Source organism: Struthio camelus, chromosome 16 (genome assembly GCF_040807025.1).
Source record: "Struthio camelus isolate bStrCam1 chromosome 16, bStrCam1.hap1, whole genome shotgun sequence".
In the NCBI taxonomy this organism is placed as follows: domain Eukaryota; kingdom Metazoa; phylum Chordata; class Aves; order Struthioniformes; family Struthionidae; genus Struthio; species Struthio camelus.
In genome coordinates this window covers 133,502-150,536 of record NC_090957.1, presented here as the reverse complement: position 1 = coordinate 150,536, position 17,035 = coordinate 133,502, and the positions used below count along the sequence as shown (strand labels likewise).

At 44.1% G+C, this 17,035-nt stretch overlaps 1 long non-coding RNA gene across 5 annotated transcripts in view; it reads right to left on the bottom strand.

Moving 5' to 3' along the window:
• Nucleotides 1–17,035, bottom strand: part of LOC104141147 (uncharacterized) — a 122,558-nt gene that overhangs the window by 105,174 nt on the left and 349 nt on the right. For 2 of the 5 annotated variants that reach the window (XR_011134794.1, XR_011134798.1), the window contains exons 1-2: nt 16,562–16,890; nt 16,380–16,474 (exon numbers count right to left, since the gene is read on the bottom strand). This is a non-coding gene — a long non-coding RNA (uncharacterized lncRNA). Of the gene's footprint in view, nt 1–16,379; nt 16,475–16,561; nt 16,891–17,035 lie in introns of those variants that run through there. The other 3 variants (XR_011134795.1, XR_011134799.1, XR_011134796.1) reach the window with 2 other exon arrangements.

The window sequence follows — 17,035 nt, the reverse complement described above, 5'->3', positions numbered from 1 at the left end:
CAGTCATAGCATTACTTTGGTACCTACATAATATGAAAGCTAACGATTCCCCTCCCCACCCAGTGCTAGTTCCTTTCACCACCTTGGTGGAAGTTTTCTCAGCGTGCCTTTGGACTCCAAGTCATTTTCTGAAAGTAGGATTCCATTACTTCTCTAGGTTTCACTGTTGACATACATTGACAGTCTAGTATGAGCCAGAACTCTCTGCAATACAAATATTTTCAATCAGCTCTGCTGCATATCAGCTTCACTGCGTACATACGCAGGCCTGTATTTGCTGAAGCAGAGGTGAGGAAGCCTCAGCCGTGCTCTCCTTTACCCCAAAGCACAGCTCATGCTCCGGCTGCAGGGCATGCAAAGCTCAAGAGCAGTTTCCCCCCAGCTCCATCCTTCTTGCCAGATGCACAGAAATCCCAGAACAGATCACCTCTGCTTACCAACATCATAAGCAGGCACCTAAAGACACCATATCACATTATGAATATAAAACGTCCAGAGCATTATAAAAAAAAAATCAAATGTTTTATTTGCAGATTTTTTTTGAAACAAATGAAACAGCACATGAGAAGCTTTTTGCATCAAGCTTTTGAACTGTTTCAATAATTAACAAAAAAAAAAAGCAAAGTCATTCTTATAGCACTTTGTTCCATTTTAATATTTGAAGTTGACAACTCAATATTGAGGCTGGCAGCATGAAAAAGTGGGTAAGAGACAATATCTAACCAAATGACAAAAATAAGAGGGGAGCATCGAAAAATAGAAGTTAGTGGAACTACAGACTTACTAGAACGGAAAAGTGAAACAAGCTTAAGAAATAGCCCTACAGTTTCACTTGATAGACCTTCCCAATGAGGAAAATAAACTGATCTATGAAATACTAACAACAAACAATCCTCCACTGTAGTCCATCACCTTCCCTGAGTGCGAGCCTGTTATCTTTACATCTAGGTTCTCTTCCAGTCCCAACCGCTGAGGCGGCTAAAATGCCTCATGTCTGCTAGCAAATTCAACCGGTAACCGGCCTTGGAAAGCAGGAAACATATCCCAAGCCTTTAGATGGGAAACCTTGGTCATCCACACTAAAAAATTCCATCAACTTCAACATTACAGGCACTTCAGGAAGATTATTTTCTGGCTCAAAGCCAGACACGTGCTTAAGTAGTTTTTTTTCTGAGCAACAACTGAACTGTTTACACAAGTCCAGAGCACGCTTCAGTACGTCGCAGGTTCAGGACACACAACTTAAATGTCAGAGAAGACAGAAATTGTTAGCATGCCACCCCCAGGGCTTTTCATTATCACTTAATATCTTTCACTGCAAGAACTTCCAACTTCCTCATCTCACGATTACGGGAGATGACATTCAGAGATACTCAGCCACTTGCTGGAATATGTCTAGTCACGCTGCTATAACCCATTTCTAAAGCTCGTTCTCAGAACTGCCCAGTTCAAAAGCACTAACCAGGACAGAATTAACAGTTTTGCCCATTACTCTGACACATTGCTCCTCTTAACAGTGTGAGCACAGCAAAACACATGTAGCAGTAACACCATAAACAGTTACTCAACTGCACTCACTGGCACAGTGTTTGCACTTACTTTCATCCAGTCTTACTCAAATATTGAAGCACCAATATGCCACTGCCAAGCCCCAAATCATGCCTTCTGAAGGGAAAGTTGAAAGAACTTCCACTTAGAGGGAAGATTATCACTTGAGACTGCCATTTAAAGACAATTTTGTTGGCTCTAAGGATGATACGTGAGCCTGTAAATCCTTTCTGACACCTTCAAGACAGGATTAGAGGAAATTCCTATGCAAAAACATATTCCAGGCCTCACAACTGACAATCAAGACAAGTTTCAGATAGGGCAAATAAAAATATTGAAGTCAGTAAAAAGGCACCGCTCAAGCAGAAGCTCATGCTCTTTCATCATAATAGTCCCTTCCAGCTTCAAAGCAAGTGACTCGGCTCGGTTGTTGAATAGGATGCGACCATGTTGACCGATATGCTATTTTTGCAATAGGACACACTATGGGATGACACAGGCAAGCAGCCCTAGCGTATTATCAACATCCGTCTCTGTTAGCAAACATACGGCAGAGCCTGACGTTTCAGGACTTGGCCTTTAACTAGTCCCATTACATTCTCTGAGGACAACGGTTAGACGAGTTTCCATTTCTCAGATATTTCACTGCAGCAGAACAGAACTCCCAAACATGATGTTCACTGCTTCCTCCGTTCCTTTGGAAATAAAAATCTTGCTGCCAGCCATGATACGATAACTTTTACTATGTCCTCTGAGGCTACCACACCATGGAAAGATGTCAGATACGTTCACAGCTTACCATGTTCAACGCTTGCCAAAGTCACCTCCAGTACCATTTCAGGTTTGGAGAAGGGCTTAACGGGGATAAAAAACTTTAATATTGAAGTTAGGGATATAAATGCTGCTAGTTAACATACTACTGCCTTTCTTAATTTTAGCCTAGGAAAAAGAAAAATCCTATTAATAGTGGTATAGCGCAAGTATTCTGGAGTTCACTCACATCTAGTCATAGTCAACAACAGTCTGGAAGAACATTAAGGAACAGCTATTAGCAAAAGCCACAAATAACACAATCCTGTACTGATTCAGTTTCTACTAAAGAGAAGCTTAAATAAGTCATCAGATGTTATTTTATTAAGAAGGACGAATCTTGTAAAATTTGAGCACGCAGTTAGACAAGTCAACTGGAACAATCTGCAGGCAGCAGTAGAGGCAGCAAATGAACTAGCTACCTTTAAAAGGTATTAAAGATTGCACTTGATGAAAAAAGTCTCTTTCAGAGCTACAACTCAGGAATGGGGAGGAAAGCCAGTCCAGTCAGGACAGGCTTCACATGCTTGCAACTCACACCTTCTACAAAAGGTTTTTATCACTGTATCGCAACAGCTGATACAGTCAACAGCAATCCAGAGAACTCTATGTACACTTCTGCAGACAGACAGTACTCGCTTTGCTGGCTGGACCCATGCCAGCTCAAACCGTAGCACGCAGTCCCGCATGCTACGCTCGAGTCAGCACACCGTGCTCCAGTAGCGGGCCTTGGCGTGGACACCACCCCACCGCGAGCCATCCTCTAGTAAGGCAGCTGTTGGTCTGCAGCAAACCTACATCTGCCTAAAGGACACTAGAGCGCTGCAAGTCCATAATTAACCCAGGCTTTCAAGCCAGCTTTGATGTAAGCCTAAACTGGCACTTTTTTTTCCCCCCAAAAAGAAACTGCAGGGATCCACTACAGAGAAACAGCAGCAGTTCCTAGACAAGTTAACTGCTGAAACAAAGAGACTTGTTCTTCCTACATTCTGCCTAGAATGGAAAGCACTTGCTAAGTGGAATTCAACTACAGGCTCCTTTCCTGGACTATATACCTTGGCGGCAGCACATTTTAATGCTTTCTGTAAGAAAAGAGGGGAAAACCTGAGGGATACTCAGCCAATCTCAGGAAGGAGGTGCACCAAGGGCTCTATCAAAGGACATCGCACCCTAGAGCGGGTCCAACGTGCTGACTGTGGGCGGTTCCTCCCCTTCCACCCTTCTCTTGAGGAAATATTGCTGTTGTGTGAGCATACATTGCCTTCATCTGCAGAAGGAGGAGCGATGTTTCCACAGATTCCTTCGTTCTCCCTTTTTCCAGCTATCCGCTATCCAAACCCTCTGTCAAAATTTATAATATGGGCAATTATTAACTACCTCTGAACAAATTAACATACTACTCAGACTTTCTGTAATTATCAAGAGCAAGAAACAAAGATGCACCTTGAAACGAGTATTTTCCTGTGGTACCTCTGAAACTCATGCATATACACTTACTCCTGCCCCATAGCCTCCTCCCCCTGCCTCCTTTTTTTAAAAATAACAGAAAGGGAAACATACTAGCATCTCCCAAATGCTACAAGAACTCCCAGATTACTGTTCTGCACTTTGTGAACCAGGGCCTAGCACACAGCAAGGACAACCCCAAAGAGGCACAGGTAGGAATTTCAGCTCATATCTGAGAAGATGCATGAGGAAAATGAACTCATGAATTGAATGAGTAGGCTAAACTAAATGACTGTTTTAAATTGTCAGGTTTTCGTCTTAGCTTTGTGAATTTCAAGTCTTTGGAACAGGCTACACTAGACAGGCCTTCATGATACTTTTCACTAGCTGCCTCTGCTGCAGAGGTGCACTTGAACTCTTTAACTTCAAGGAGCTGGGGCTTCATCAAGCATGCTGAAACCATGAAACACGACAAGATTCAGTATGCAGAAGGATATAGAGCGCTTATTTTTAGTTCTCATGAACAGGGTCTCCTTGGAAGGAAATGCATCCTAATACAGGTAGCTAGAACAAGGCTGGAACACAATCGAAGAAGAGAATTTCATTAAGAAACTTACCCAGAAGATCTTCCTCATCTCTGATGTCTGCATTCCTTCTTCCGTTTCTGTTTGCTTCTATGATAATAAACATCTGGGCTCACACAGCTGTAATAACAGCCAAACACAGCACGTTTGAGTTGTGCTTACACATACTGCTTGACAAATTATTTTAACTGAAGGAGATGAATTGAATTGAATTTGAAAGCGTAGCGCTAACAAAGCAAGTTGGACACTTTCTACCTCTCCAGCAGCATTATAAAGGTCGCTTGCTTGGATCTAGACCATGCAAACAGGACAAAACACAGAATGAGGCACAGTGGAAGACATCGTCTTTGATATGTAGTTACCACTCATAAAAGCTTCAGCCACCACAAACCAACCCTAGCTTTCCTTCCCTGTGCAAGGCTGGTTGTAAACTCCGCAAGTTCTTCGCGCCATTGCCACCAGTTTAATCAGACTTTCAACTGCCTGCCGGTAGAAGTGCTTCAACATCTATATTACTACGATAGCACAAAGCTATACAGCAGAATATTTCTGACGCTGGGAGAGTTTCCATGACAGCTTGCTAGCGTAACATATTGGACACCAGAGTTTCCTGGTGCAGAGCTCGCTTCTCAGGCAGAGTCTTAATGGGCACAAATGTCACCAATGCAAATGAAACAGCCCAGGTTCAAATGTTAACATCACTTAGGGACAAAAATGCACAAGCACCAGGGGCACTGCCAATCACCGTTCCCACACTGGTCTGCAAAAATAAAACATAGAAAAACCAATCTTTGTGGCATCTTGGTCATTGACTTGGTGCTAGTTACAGGGAAAAAGCCTTTGTGATCAAGTGCTTCGTTTTAAGTAAAAACTTATGCAATCTACTGCAAACGTTACAGCTCATTTAGCTGTGACAAAACGTACCACTCGGAACATCGACGTCCAAAGCACTTACACAAGATTTTGAGTACTTGTTCATCAGGATTTGTTTGATTTGGTTTTTAGTTTCAGTACAATTTTATGCCGTGTTTCACCACTGACTGAAGCAACCTAACCAGCTCCAGGACCTCTGCCTGGGCACAGGCAGCACAAGAAATCTAATTTTACAGGCACTGGCAAACAAACCAGACCCTACAAAGGAGTTTTGATACAAAGCTGTCACAGACTTGATGCTTCAACTTATTACTGTAAGCGGTACTCGGATCAGTCAGACAAGTCTAACAGACCTAATCAGATTTCTGGAAGAAAGAAAGTAACCAAAGCCTGATCTTTCCCCAGCAGCATTTTTTTCTCCCAGGAATACACAGACAGCTACACTGTAGAGGAAACACCCAAGATCTCGTCAAGAATTTGCAGCATTAGTGACACACACAATTCAAATGTTTCTGGCAGAAAAAGGAAAAAAAAAAAATTGGAGCATCACCCAAAGGACTAACAAGGCAACCCAAGGGTGAAAGTGCTGGGCTTGAATTTGTATTCCTCCAAAAGGAAGAAAGGAGACCTCAGCTGGTTCCCATCTCCACCACTAACAGTTCTAGATAAGTCCCTAGCAAACAAGCCTCTGGGCCTCCAAGTCTCCTCATCTAACCCACAGCACACTTTTTCAAAGCCTTGGATCCACGCTAGAACCTATTTACCTGAATCTCTACTGCCAACAGCTTCCCTAAAAGAGGCATCCATTACCATATATGAATCACAGAAAAAGAGGAACACACATGTAAAGAGACTTTTCCAATTTGGTCTTTGTCTGACATTCCTTTCCCTCTTGATGACTACTGCAGTTCCATATAAAGAAACCCAGTAGAGAACATAAGAGAAGAAATAAAACTCAAAGGTTAGATACAGAAGTAATCCTCTATTAACATTAGAGCATTCACAGGAAGAGACAGGCTCAGTGCAATGAAACGAGTGGTGGCAAGTGAGATCAATGGACTCCATGCACCTACCTTCTCTCCTTTCAAAAAAAAAAAAAAAAAAAGAAAGAAAATCAATTCAGAGGTTGACATGGTAACCAACTGCAATGTGGTACGTGTATGGCACTTCACAAAAAGACAGCCCCTTCTGAGGCAAATATATACTGAAGTCCGCAATGCAGCCCCAGTGCTCCAAGCAGAGGCTGCATACACCAGGATAACATTAACTTGCAATATCTTGAAACTTGATTTATTTTTTCAGAAGTCTAAGATGAGTTTTGGTATTTTTCTCACAACAACCTTATACTGCAAAAATGTCAAACAGGAACAGAAAATGCAATATTTAAAAAAATGGAAAGTGTATTAAAAAAAACTCAATGTGAGAGAAACTAGGTCTGCAACAATCAAGAAGAATAAAGACCAAAAATAAATGAGCATACTAACAGCGAGGAGCAGGTTGAAGAGAGGACTAGTAAAGCAAGGACGATGGAAAAGTTTAAAATCACAAGAACAGGTTTAAGGATGAAGCGGTCAGATTGCCTTGGTGACCTTGCAAAATCACTGTGTACTGTCATTCAGCAGAGCAAGGGCCAGTTCTCAGCAGCAAGAGCTGTCCCCCAAGAGATGTTCATGTTTACCTAGCCAGCACCTGACATTAAGGCTGTGCAAGTGCTTTTTCTAAGAAAGAAAACAGCAGGGAAGGCGAGTGTTCCAGAAGCGTTTGTCTTGATCCTCTGAACAGGTCGGCAAAAAACGAGCACTTAGAACTAAGTGAACTCTGTGGTAAGGCCATCTCCAGCACAGCCATATTCTCAGCGTCCAGTGAACATTTCTAGACTCCTTTACCGTAATTTCACACGCCTGTCCCGCAAAGCTCCACGTAGTCCTAACACCTCTTCAGAAACACATACAGAGAGTGCTGCCCAGGAAAGAGAAAGCCAGAAAATGCCTCAGTGAGTGCAGCCTGGTTTAATCTTTGGCTCATTTCATTTATGGGAAATCTTCAAAGACTGGATGTTAGCTAATATTGTGTTGCTCCTTGCTAAGGAGCCAGGGGAGACTGTTTAACTTCAGTTAGTTTCACAGATCAGTTAATTTAGCTTCAGCTGCTGAGAAGGCCTCTGAAAGTAATGCTGACAAGTAGAGGAGCATTTTGAAAGAAAATACCCCAGTGCAACCTGAAAAGCTAGCCTGATTTCTGGAAGGCCTTGCTTCAGCAGCTCTTGGGGACCCTCTGAGAGTTGAGCTGAAACTTGATAGCAGGCATCTGGCTGGGTCTAGAAGCCATTCCCCAGTAAAAGTCAGTTCCCAGGGAAATGACTCACCAAAGGGAAGAGAACAGGTTCAGGAGATTGTGAACAAGGGAACATGTTTTCTGCTAATGCTGTATCAACAAGGGCAGTTTTAAACCCGAGACAGGTACATTTTGCTGCCACAATACGGGTTCCCCACGTTCCACTATGGAGAGAAGAACACCGAAGACTGCAGTGAGTCTATTCCAGACCTGCTCTGTCCATGTGCACAATATGGACATCAGTTTGATCACAGGGTTGCCAGGAGGAAGCGTCCCTGCATTTCATGTCTGTCCATGTTAAGTCTTCTTCTGTGACCCACATTTACTTCTCAGTATGGATAATACCAACCTCAGCACAAGCAGCAAGGCTTCACTCGTTAACTGTAAAATAATCCCAGACCCTCCACAGAAGGTACCACAGTAGCATCTTTTACTATGGCTTGGATGATTGTCTGGTTATTTCTTCCAGTATACAGGGAACCTCTCCCAACAATACAATCCTGTTCCTGGTAGATGGATGTGTAGCGTGCCACCCAAAGGCCCCAGCAACACATACGGTCCATTAAACCCAGCAAAAGATGTAGCACCTCACTAGAGCGGGGAATTATTGGTCTAGGAAGACAACAATGAAAAAGACCACGTTTACTAGAGAAGAGACTCACCTGAACCAACAGACCAGAGGAATTATTAGACTGACCTGAAAACGGTCAACATTTGTAAGAGCAAAGACACACCCTCACCGAACAGAAAAGCTTTGTGCAGAAGCGACATGCTTAACTAGCAACATACCAACACCTATCTCCCTCTAGGACGAAGGAAAACATCAGGGTCAGCAGAGGAGTCCTCCCATCTGAAAGTAGAGAGGTTTCACTTTAACCGAGATGACATCCCGTGGCCAGGAGACAAGGATGTGACTGGAAAGCAGAGGACCAACAAGAGGTATTTCTCAACCTCTTAGTTTTTATACACAGCCACCAAAGCAAAAAGAGGAGAAAAGAATACTTGGAAACAGATTCTTCAAACATCACTCTGTCTCTGTAATATAGCATAAAATCCCAGGAATCGAGTTAGGGAAGGATTAACCAGAAACAAAAGGGATTAAGTTAAAGGACAGAAGACAAGATTACTATGTGGGCAGGCGTTTTAGAAAAACCCTTAGACTCTCATTCCAGCATGCAAGCCTGCAGCATTTAAAGGCTGCCTGAGAACAGTGCTCTGATCTAGCGTGATTCATACAGTGCAAGAACACAGATATGATATCTAGCCATCTCTAGAGAGGTGTCACAATGCATTTCCAGAAAGCTAGTCTTTTGTTAGCTCAAGGAGACCGTCCTGAAGGCATGGCAACAAGTGGTAAAATATAGTAATGCACTGAAAAGACTTGCAAACTCTTCTTTCTGAGCCTCAGAAAGCTACCAGACAATTGGTTATCACAGTGACAGTTCACTGTGATGGAAAGCAGAAGCTGAAGGGATAAGTTAAACCTATTACTCAGACACAGCTGTTCGGTCTAGACAGATGACATGAAAATAAGTTGTGAGGTGCCAATGGTCCTTCTTGTCAACTCAGCTATGAAGGCACATATCTCCTCATGTTGTAGGGGAGTCTTCTATCCCTGCAAGTGGCCACATAATTCCCTCTTGCTTTATTTTATGGACACTGAACAGAGTTTAAACCAGCTCATTTTGAATGTTCAGTCTTGAGGATTAAATGCATGAACATACTTCTATTGCTGTGCTTCAGAATTGTGCCTCCGAAGGTCAGATGCAACCAGCTATTGAAATAAGACATCTGAAAAGTGGAAGCCACTTACACCCACTCAAAAGCCTTGAGGAAAAAAGTTTTGTTTTTATTATAGGTATTCTGGACTGTGGAATTTTCCTTTCCATAGTGAGAAGGCTGATGTGCTTTTCCCTCCCCAAGCCTCTACAGCAGGAGCTCTATTTTGCTCCAAGTGTTACAGCAAGAATACTTTGCATAATTGTTCCCTAATCAGAAGGATTGTTTTTTTAGAATGAAGAATCTGATCTGCTCCTTCCCACATTTGCCCCTTTTCCATGATCCAAGCTGGCAAACGCTTCAGATTTAACTTGGATACCTTTCCCACATTGATGCCAATGAAATATCTTGGACTGAACAAGGATACACAAGGCATTTAAGAATTCTGCACTATCTTCCTTCTGTGTAGTAAAGCACCTTCTGTGAGGACTAAAAGCCCCAAATCTATTACATATAATCATAATCACAATTTTGCTGTCTTTGCTCTCCTTCAGAAAAACTGGCTCAAATAACTGCTCCTAATTTTGAAGTCATCGCTGATGCAAATAAATGCAGATTACAGCTTTCTTACCCTGGTGTTGAGAAACGCAGGTTTTTCCAACCTCAATGCCTGCAGTCTGGAAGCATTTAGCAGAGGCATATTTTCTTGATCTTATTGTATGACAACACACAACTGAAGGAATGAAATAGCTGGCTGCACTCTGTTCTGACAGCATCCGTAAAACAAAACTTTGACCACAACAGTTCCAAAACAGCTGGATAGTCGGGCTGAAACAACCACTGTTAAGTTCATGGCAGCTAAGTGATGTAAGGGACAAAGCCTGACTGCAAAAACAACTGGAGCACCTCAGAGCTGCTATTTAACTCTGATACGTTACCATTATCTTAAAAGTCAAGACACCACCAAAAGCTGCTTCAGATTCAATGGAAAGGTTGGCTGTATATCTTACAAAAAGATCATCAGCTAAAGTCCGAAAGGATTGCTTCTCAGGCTGTAGGGCTCAAACATATTCCTAAAAAAGTTACCAGGAGCTATAAGCTGTACTTGGACAGCCGTTTGTCTGTCCAGTTCATAAGTTATATTTTTACATTTGCACTCTTGTTGTGTCCAGAAGTTGCTTCAGTTTCCTCCTGCTGGCATTTTTCCTACCTGGACGCTTATCACATAGATGTTTGTGCTGCCAAAGTCCTGAATCTGCCATGCACTCACTTTAATCTCAGAATTCAGGCAGTTATGTTGTGGCCAAACAGAAATCAGCTGCTCAGGCATTCTGCTAAAGTTCCTTTTGAGCAACTGACAGACTGGTAAAGGCAGACACAAGGGCCCATAGCATCAATAGAGCAACACCTTCCAATATACTTCAGAATTCGGATTAGAGGATACCCTTTCTCGCTGTGCACTTCCATCTATGTAGCTCTAGAAATAGCTTCATTCAGAAATTAGCTCTTTGAACTAAGAGAGTGAGGCCAAAGTAACAGCAGGGCAGAAGCTTGCTGCACGCGCTACAAGAAGCCGAAACACAAGTTGATCTGACAAACCACGCTACGACATTCATAAACACATAGAAACGGCTAGTTATGCAGCCTTTCTATACAACTACATTATAGATGATTCATTACTAATACTCTAGGGCTCCCATTTAACATGAATCGCTGTTGGATAGAAACCACTCTGATAGGCATTAGCCTAGAGCTGAATCTGAAGGTACATCAGGGTCACACACCCATTTTGGTAAACTGTTGCTGCCCAGGGAGTTTCTGATATGAGCTATAAGCCAATACTGCAACAAGCCCTTGGACTGTACTAACACACGCATACACCTGGCTGACCCTGACCACGCTGATCGCGTGCTCCAGGTCGGCCCCAGGGCAGTTTAGTAACATGCCTCAACAGTTTTTCTGGTCCAGCTTTCTTTCACAGCTGGGGTACATATCCAGAAGCTCCAATTCAAGCATAGCCCCACTGCCGGTCAACCAACCTCGTACCACGATGAGCTGCACACAGCAGCATGCTGTCTTCTGTGTAGAGACTGGTCACACGCTAGGGCTCCTTTCAGATCTGCCCCGAGAGGAGGTGGCGTGCCCTCCACATCACAGTAAGGGATATATTTCTTCAGATTTTTCAGAAACATATCTGCACACAGCCAATAACTCAAATATTAACAAGCAGATGTTCTGGTCAGCTTCTACAGTGCAGTGCCATCTGCTGGGGGCTAAAAGCCAGCTCTCCGCACGCACTGTGCAAGCCCATGTTCTGGTACCCCAGGAGACTTTCCTGCCCATGTGGTTTCTGTATATTTTTAGTCCAGTGACTACCCGGCACAAAGGAGACCGTTCATGGACTTCCAGCCCATTTGCACAGAAGAGGGACTGCCAAAGATACTGAAATGGATAAGGAGATCATTATTTTCCCTTAGGATAACCAGCAAGCATCAGGTATGTATCAAGAAAACCCATGCTAGGTGTGCACGCACAGAGGCACGCAGCCATCCAATTCCTTGAGCTAAGACCTTCTCATAACACACAGTATTTGTAAAGGATGCAGGCTCTAAACCACCTTGGGGTCTTGGTGTCATACCACCAGGAGAACAAGCCAGCTGAGACTACCACGAGCACCACGGCACCCCTGAGTTCCAGGGCCAAGGAGAACAGCTGAGGCACGTGCTTCCCTCGGCCTCTCTGGTCACTGCCTGACTTTCTCCCCTCGGCATAGAGGTCATTCTCAGCCCAAGGGCACCTGTCTTCACAGAAATAATTTCTGTACCTTGCCCAAATATTCCAATTCTAGAAGATTCATGAATGGGTAACAGGTGTCAGATTTATGGGATCTCAGAAAAACCTGGCAGAGGCCTTGGGATGAAAGCGAGGTCTGTTCACACAGCCAAACGCCTACCTGGGGCGTGTCCAGCTCTTGACCAAACAAATCTCCAAATGCTGCAACACGCTCATATCAGACCCACTGAGCTCACTGGCCTGGCAGTGCCAAATACACATAAAGGCTCTCCCCACAGGCCACAAGTTCTACACCTAGTTTTAGCATCTTGATGCAACATCTGACATAAGCACAGATCTACTGGGCTTTGCTTGACAGAAGCCTACAAAACAGGAAACAAGTCAAGAAGGTAGAGCTGGTACTCACAGCATTAGGCATCTCATGAATATTCACTTTTTTTCAAGACAAGAAATAAAAAGACAAATGGTCACGCACGAAGACCTCAACATTCAGACCTGTGCAAAGGGTACAACAGGCCCAGAAAAGCTCTTTAGCTTATGCTTTCCCGAAGAGGTTGCTACTCTTAAGGTCCAATTGGTGGACTCTTAGTACAATTGGTGTCTGAGTACCTATTTATGCGAACTGATGAGCTACCCATTGTGTCAAACAGCAAAATAAAGTTCTTGCTATTATATCCAGGCATCTTAATATTTGCAAGCGGCCCACTGCGGTCCCCCCATAACAGTCCATCTTCCTTTAAGCGCTCTTCCTTGCCTTTCTCCTAGTCTCAGGCACAGCAGTTTACGTGCATCTCAGTCCTGATCAGAACTCTACCATCAGTGTGGACTTTTTCTCCTCCAGGGCACACACCCCAGTTCTCTTCTGATGAGCGCTTTGTGTTTCCACAACAGCCACGTCTGCTGCATATTACCACATGCCTCTAATTACATGAGAGTATGCCATTTCTTTCCCCTCTCCTTGCAACCCCTGTGGATTTTCTCTGCATCACTTACCTCTTCAGTTTCTTTTGCCTTAGGAAAAGCCATCAGCTGTTTCCCAAGACCAGTGTCCACAAAAGGTCTATGTTCCTCACTCTCAGGATAAAAGGCATACGCTTTAAAAGAGAAGGGATTTTCCTGTTTGTTTTTTAAATTTGGTCACTAGAAATTCTCTTTGCAGTGAGCTCTCTGCTGTTGATTTTTATTATTTGTGTAATAAAACCCTTGAATAGAAGTCAAAGAATGTGACACTGAACTAGTGTCAGCACTGTCATTCATTAGTGCCTCCAACTGAGTTCCCTCAGATAACAAAATCTTCTTGTAATTTTTGGGGTGGAAAATACACTTCCCTTCTATCATCCCCTTGTCAGCTTTGGTGCCAGCAAAATGAAGTCTCTGCTGCCACATACCCCCTTTAAATACCGATTAGCATCATATCAACTCATATTGCCTATCATGTTCCACACGTGGATGCAATTCAGTCTTTTTATTAGAAGATCAAATGCTACATAAAGGCTTAGTATTCAGAAAACATGCAGACACTCAACTGCAAACACAGCACAACACTTCTCTTTGAAGCCAACCTGAAATAAAGAAAAGCAGCACATCCAATGGAGCCAAGATCATTCTCTTCAGTTATACTAACAGTTTAACTATCAACTAGAATTAAACAAAACTTGTCACATCAGACTGCTAAAGGTACACAGCATACTACAGAATTCTTAACTGCCTACTTGGAAGTAACAGTGTTCTTCAGTATGATTTCTTCTCCACAGAGCATTTAACAATGCGCCCCTGCACACTCACTCTACAGGTCAAAAAGGTCTCTCCTCCCCCCCCCCCCCCCAAACAAAAGAGGGGTCTATTTCTCAAGAAAAATTTTTTCTTTCAGGTGTTGAATAAGAGCTATAAGATTCAGGAGCTGCTTCTGCAGGGCAGAGAACAGAATCAGAGCTAATCACAGGTATTGCAATTCTGGGAAGCTAGAAACACATTCAGAACAAAGTGCTGCAGATCATTCTCTGTGCAGAGTACCTACGGTTCCACATTAGGTTTGGAACAGTTTAGAATAGCTGAGCATTTTTTATCTCCTTTTGAAATAAAAGTACTAGCTACAAAGGTTGAGTTTGTTTTTCAACATACACTTCCTTCATTTCCGGCGTTGAATCACAGGCACGCATGAGCTGGCAGATCCCCTGCTTCCCGAGGCTCTCGACCCAAGCCCAACGCTTCACCTGCAGGATCTCAGTTCTCATCCCAGCTCTAGCACCCCTGCAACTATGAAATGCTTTAGTACTCCCAGACAGCAGTGAAGCAGTCGGCAGTTTGACGACGGGGACTATCTGATCACATGTGACATCTGAAGCTCAGGAACACAAGACAGCAGCCAAGTCAGGTCATTTAGAAGCCTACACCAAGCTGGTGTCACAGACTAGGTCTCTCAGAACGGTGCCTGCCACAACCACTTCCACACGACAGCTCGTCCACAGGCGATGCTGTCACCACCTGCACTGCTCCTCACCTAACAAAACCCACGGTGCATCAACAGTGATCAACAGATGGGCCCTGGGCACACTGCAGACCCTCAGCTTCCAGAACGTGGCAGGGACATGCACAGCACCAAAATAATTTTGACCGCCACCCCCGTTCCACTTGCACGTTATGCCTTCGCTTCCACGCTTGCCTCTATAATCTGAATTTGGAGCTTCCTGAGGGCAGAGCTGCACGTTGCATTTGAACAATGGTTACTGCAGCTGGGCTTCCACTCTGCTTTATCCCTTGCTTACCAGCTCCGCCTGCCTTGTGCCTTTGTGTTGCACCTATCATAGACTCCATCAGCAGGACCAAAGAGTCAGGACTGGAAGCTAGTCCCATTCCCTTCTTTCTGATTTTTCCTTTTCCCCCAGTCAGATGAATTATTTTTGCTGCTTCTCAGCAGGTAGCATATTAATTTTCTGTGGCATTTGTATTTGTTACCCCAGTTAATATCATTCAGTTTGTCAGGTCCTGTGGAGAGTGATTGAGCCAATGGAAATTGCTCTGGCATTAATTACACACTCTATCCTCCACAGCAGTTATTCCTAATGATGATATGCCCCTGACACGGCAGATACACCATTAACTTAATGAAACATTCCAAAACTACAGCAAAGTACTTAAGAACGAAGGACAAGCAGGAGCGCTGGTCACAGCCAAGCTGTTGTTGCCCAATACCTGTGTTTAAAGTTGTATTTTAAAAACAAACAAAAAACCCCAGTCCCAGATTTGCTAGAGTACCATGCAAAGCCTTGTGTCCTTTTTCTCCTCAGGAAAGCTCGGGGAGAAACTGCCTCACACCTGACGCTCGTACGTGACTAACCCCAAGCATTCCTGACGTGAAGTCCTGTGGAAGGATCAACAGCAGAGCCACGAAAGCCGCTTCAGCATCAGGCAGGCTACCTCATTCTCAGGATTTTGGATCCCTCACAGTGCCTGTTCCAAGAACTATTCATAGAATTCCCATTTTGTAAACAAGACAAGGCAGAAAGAACTGGCTGAGGAGCACCTCTGGAGAAAAGGACCTGGGCGTCCTGGTCAACAATAATTTGACTGCAAGTCAGCAGCATGCCCTGTGCAAAAGGTGGCCCAAGAGCGTAGCAAGCAGATCAAGGGAAGTGATTATTCCCCTCTACTAGCACTTGTGAGACCATAACTGGAGCACCATGAGAAAACAGAAGCTTTTTTCCTCACTAGAGGGTCAGTTTCACGGCAAATTAACTTCTCTGTCATTGATTCTAGTCTGCAGAGGCAAAAATATTAATGCCTAGGAGGACTGGAAATTCCTGAGACAACAGGAGATGAACCAGGAGAAGCTCTTAGAGTGAAACATAAGAGAAATTCAAGAGATAAGTAAACCCTAAGCCTCAGTTGTGTGAGCTGGGTGTTCTAAAATATAAGTCCTCTTACTCTGGTGTAAGCAGCGCATGCAAGAGCACACGTTAGCTGAGCTGGCTAACTCCCCTATGCAGAGCACCGTCCCACAGTAAAACGTTCTCCCACTGGAAAGCCACCCACATCTAGAAGTCACCTACAGCACTGAAAGGTATCTAGGACAACACTTCCCACTTCCAGGTAATTGTTTTCTTGAACAAAGTGGAAGCTTTTCCCACGAGCCAGCTCTGGAGTCCAGTGATACTTGCCCATACAAACCCCGTCAGAGAATACAAACCCCCTCAGATGTTTTTTGTAGCTGGTATTATCCAGCCATGAGTTACAGGGTAGTAACGATATTGTAACAACTCCCATTTCCCTAACCTTTCACGGTCCAGGTCGAAAGTCGTTCCACTGCTGTTCAGATGCCTGCAACGAAGTTATTTAGCACACCAGTCTGCTTTGCTGTAAGCCACCATCTGTATCAATTGACAAGATATCATCTTAAAACAAAAACAAAAATGCAGAACACAACATTTCCATGCATTACGCTCAAAAACACACACCGGGTCAGAGAAGGACTTGGAGAGGTTTTTTTTTTGTTGTTTTGGCTAACGACTCCTCCCACCCCAAGGTGGGCGGTTTTGGGGGTTGTTTTTCCTTACTTCCACAGACTTCACAACCTAGTCGCAAGTTCTACGTCCGGGAGGATGGGAGGCCGTTTTTCACTGCAGAAGACGGCTGCAGGCAGGCAACGGTGCAGCTACCATCGCAGAGGGCCTCTGCTTAGGGACAACCGTTCTCTGGGCCGGGACGCCCCCGCGCCACCTCGTGCCTACATGAAAACAAGTTATAAAATTAAACGACTTTGGCACAAAAGCAACGAGCTGGTAAGATAATACCTCAAGTGCAGAGCGAACACCACGGATGGAAGGAGAGACACGGGTACCGCAGAGACGAAGCGCAGGAAGGCCTAGAGAGGGACTCGCGGGCTCAGCCTGGAGCCAGGCGACCAGGAGGCCTCAGCGGGCAGCGCGGAG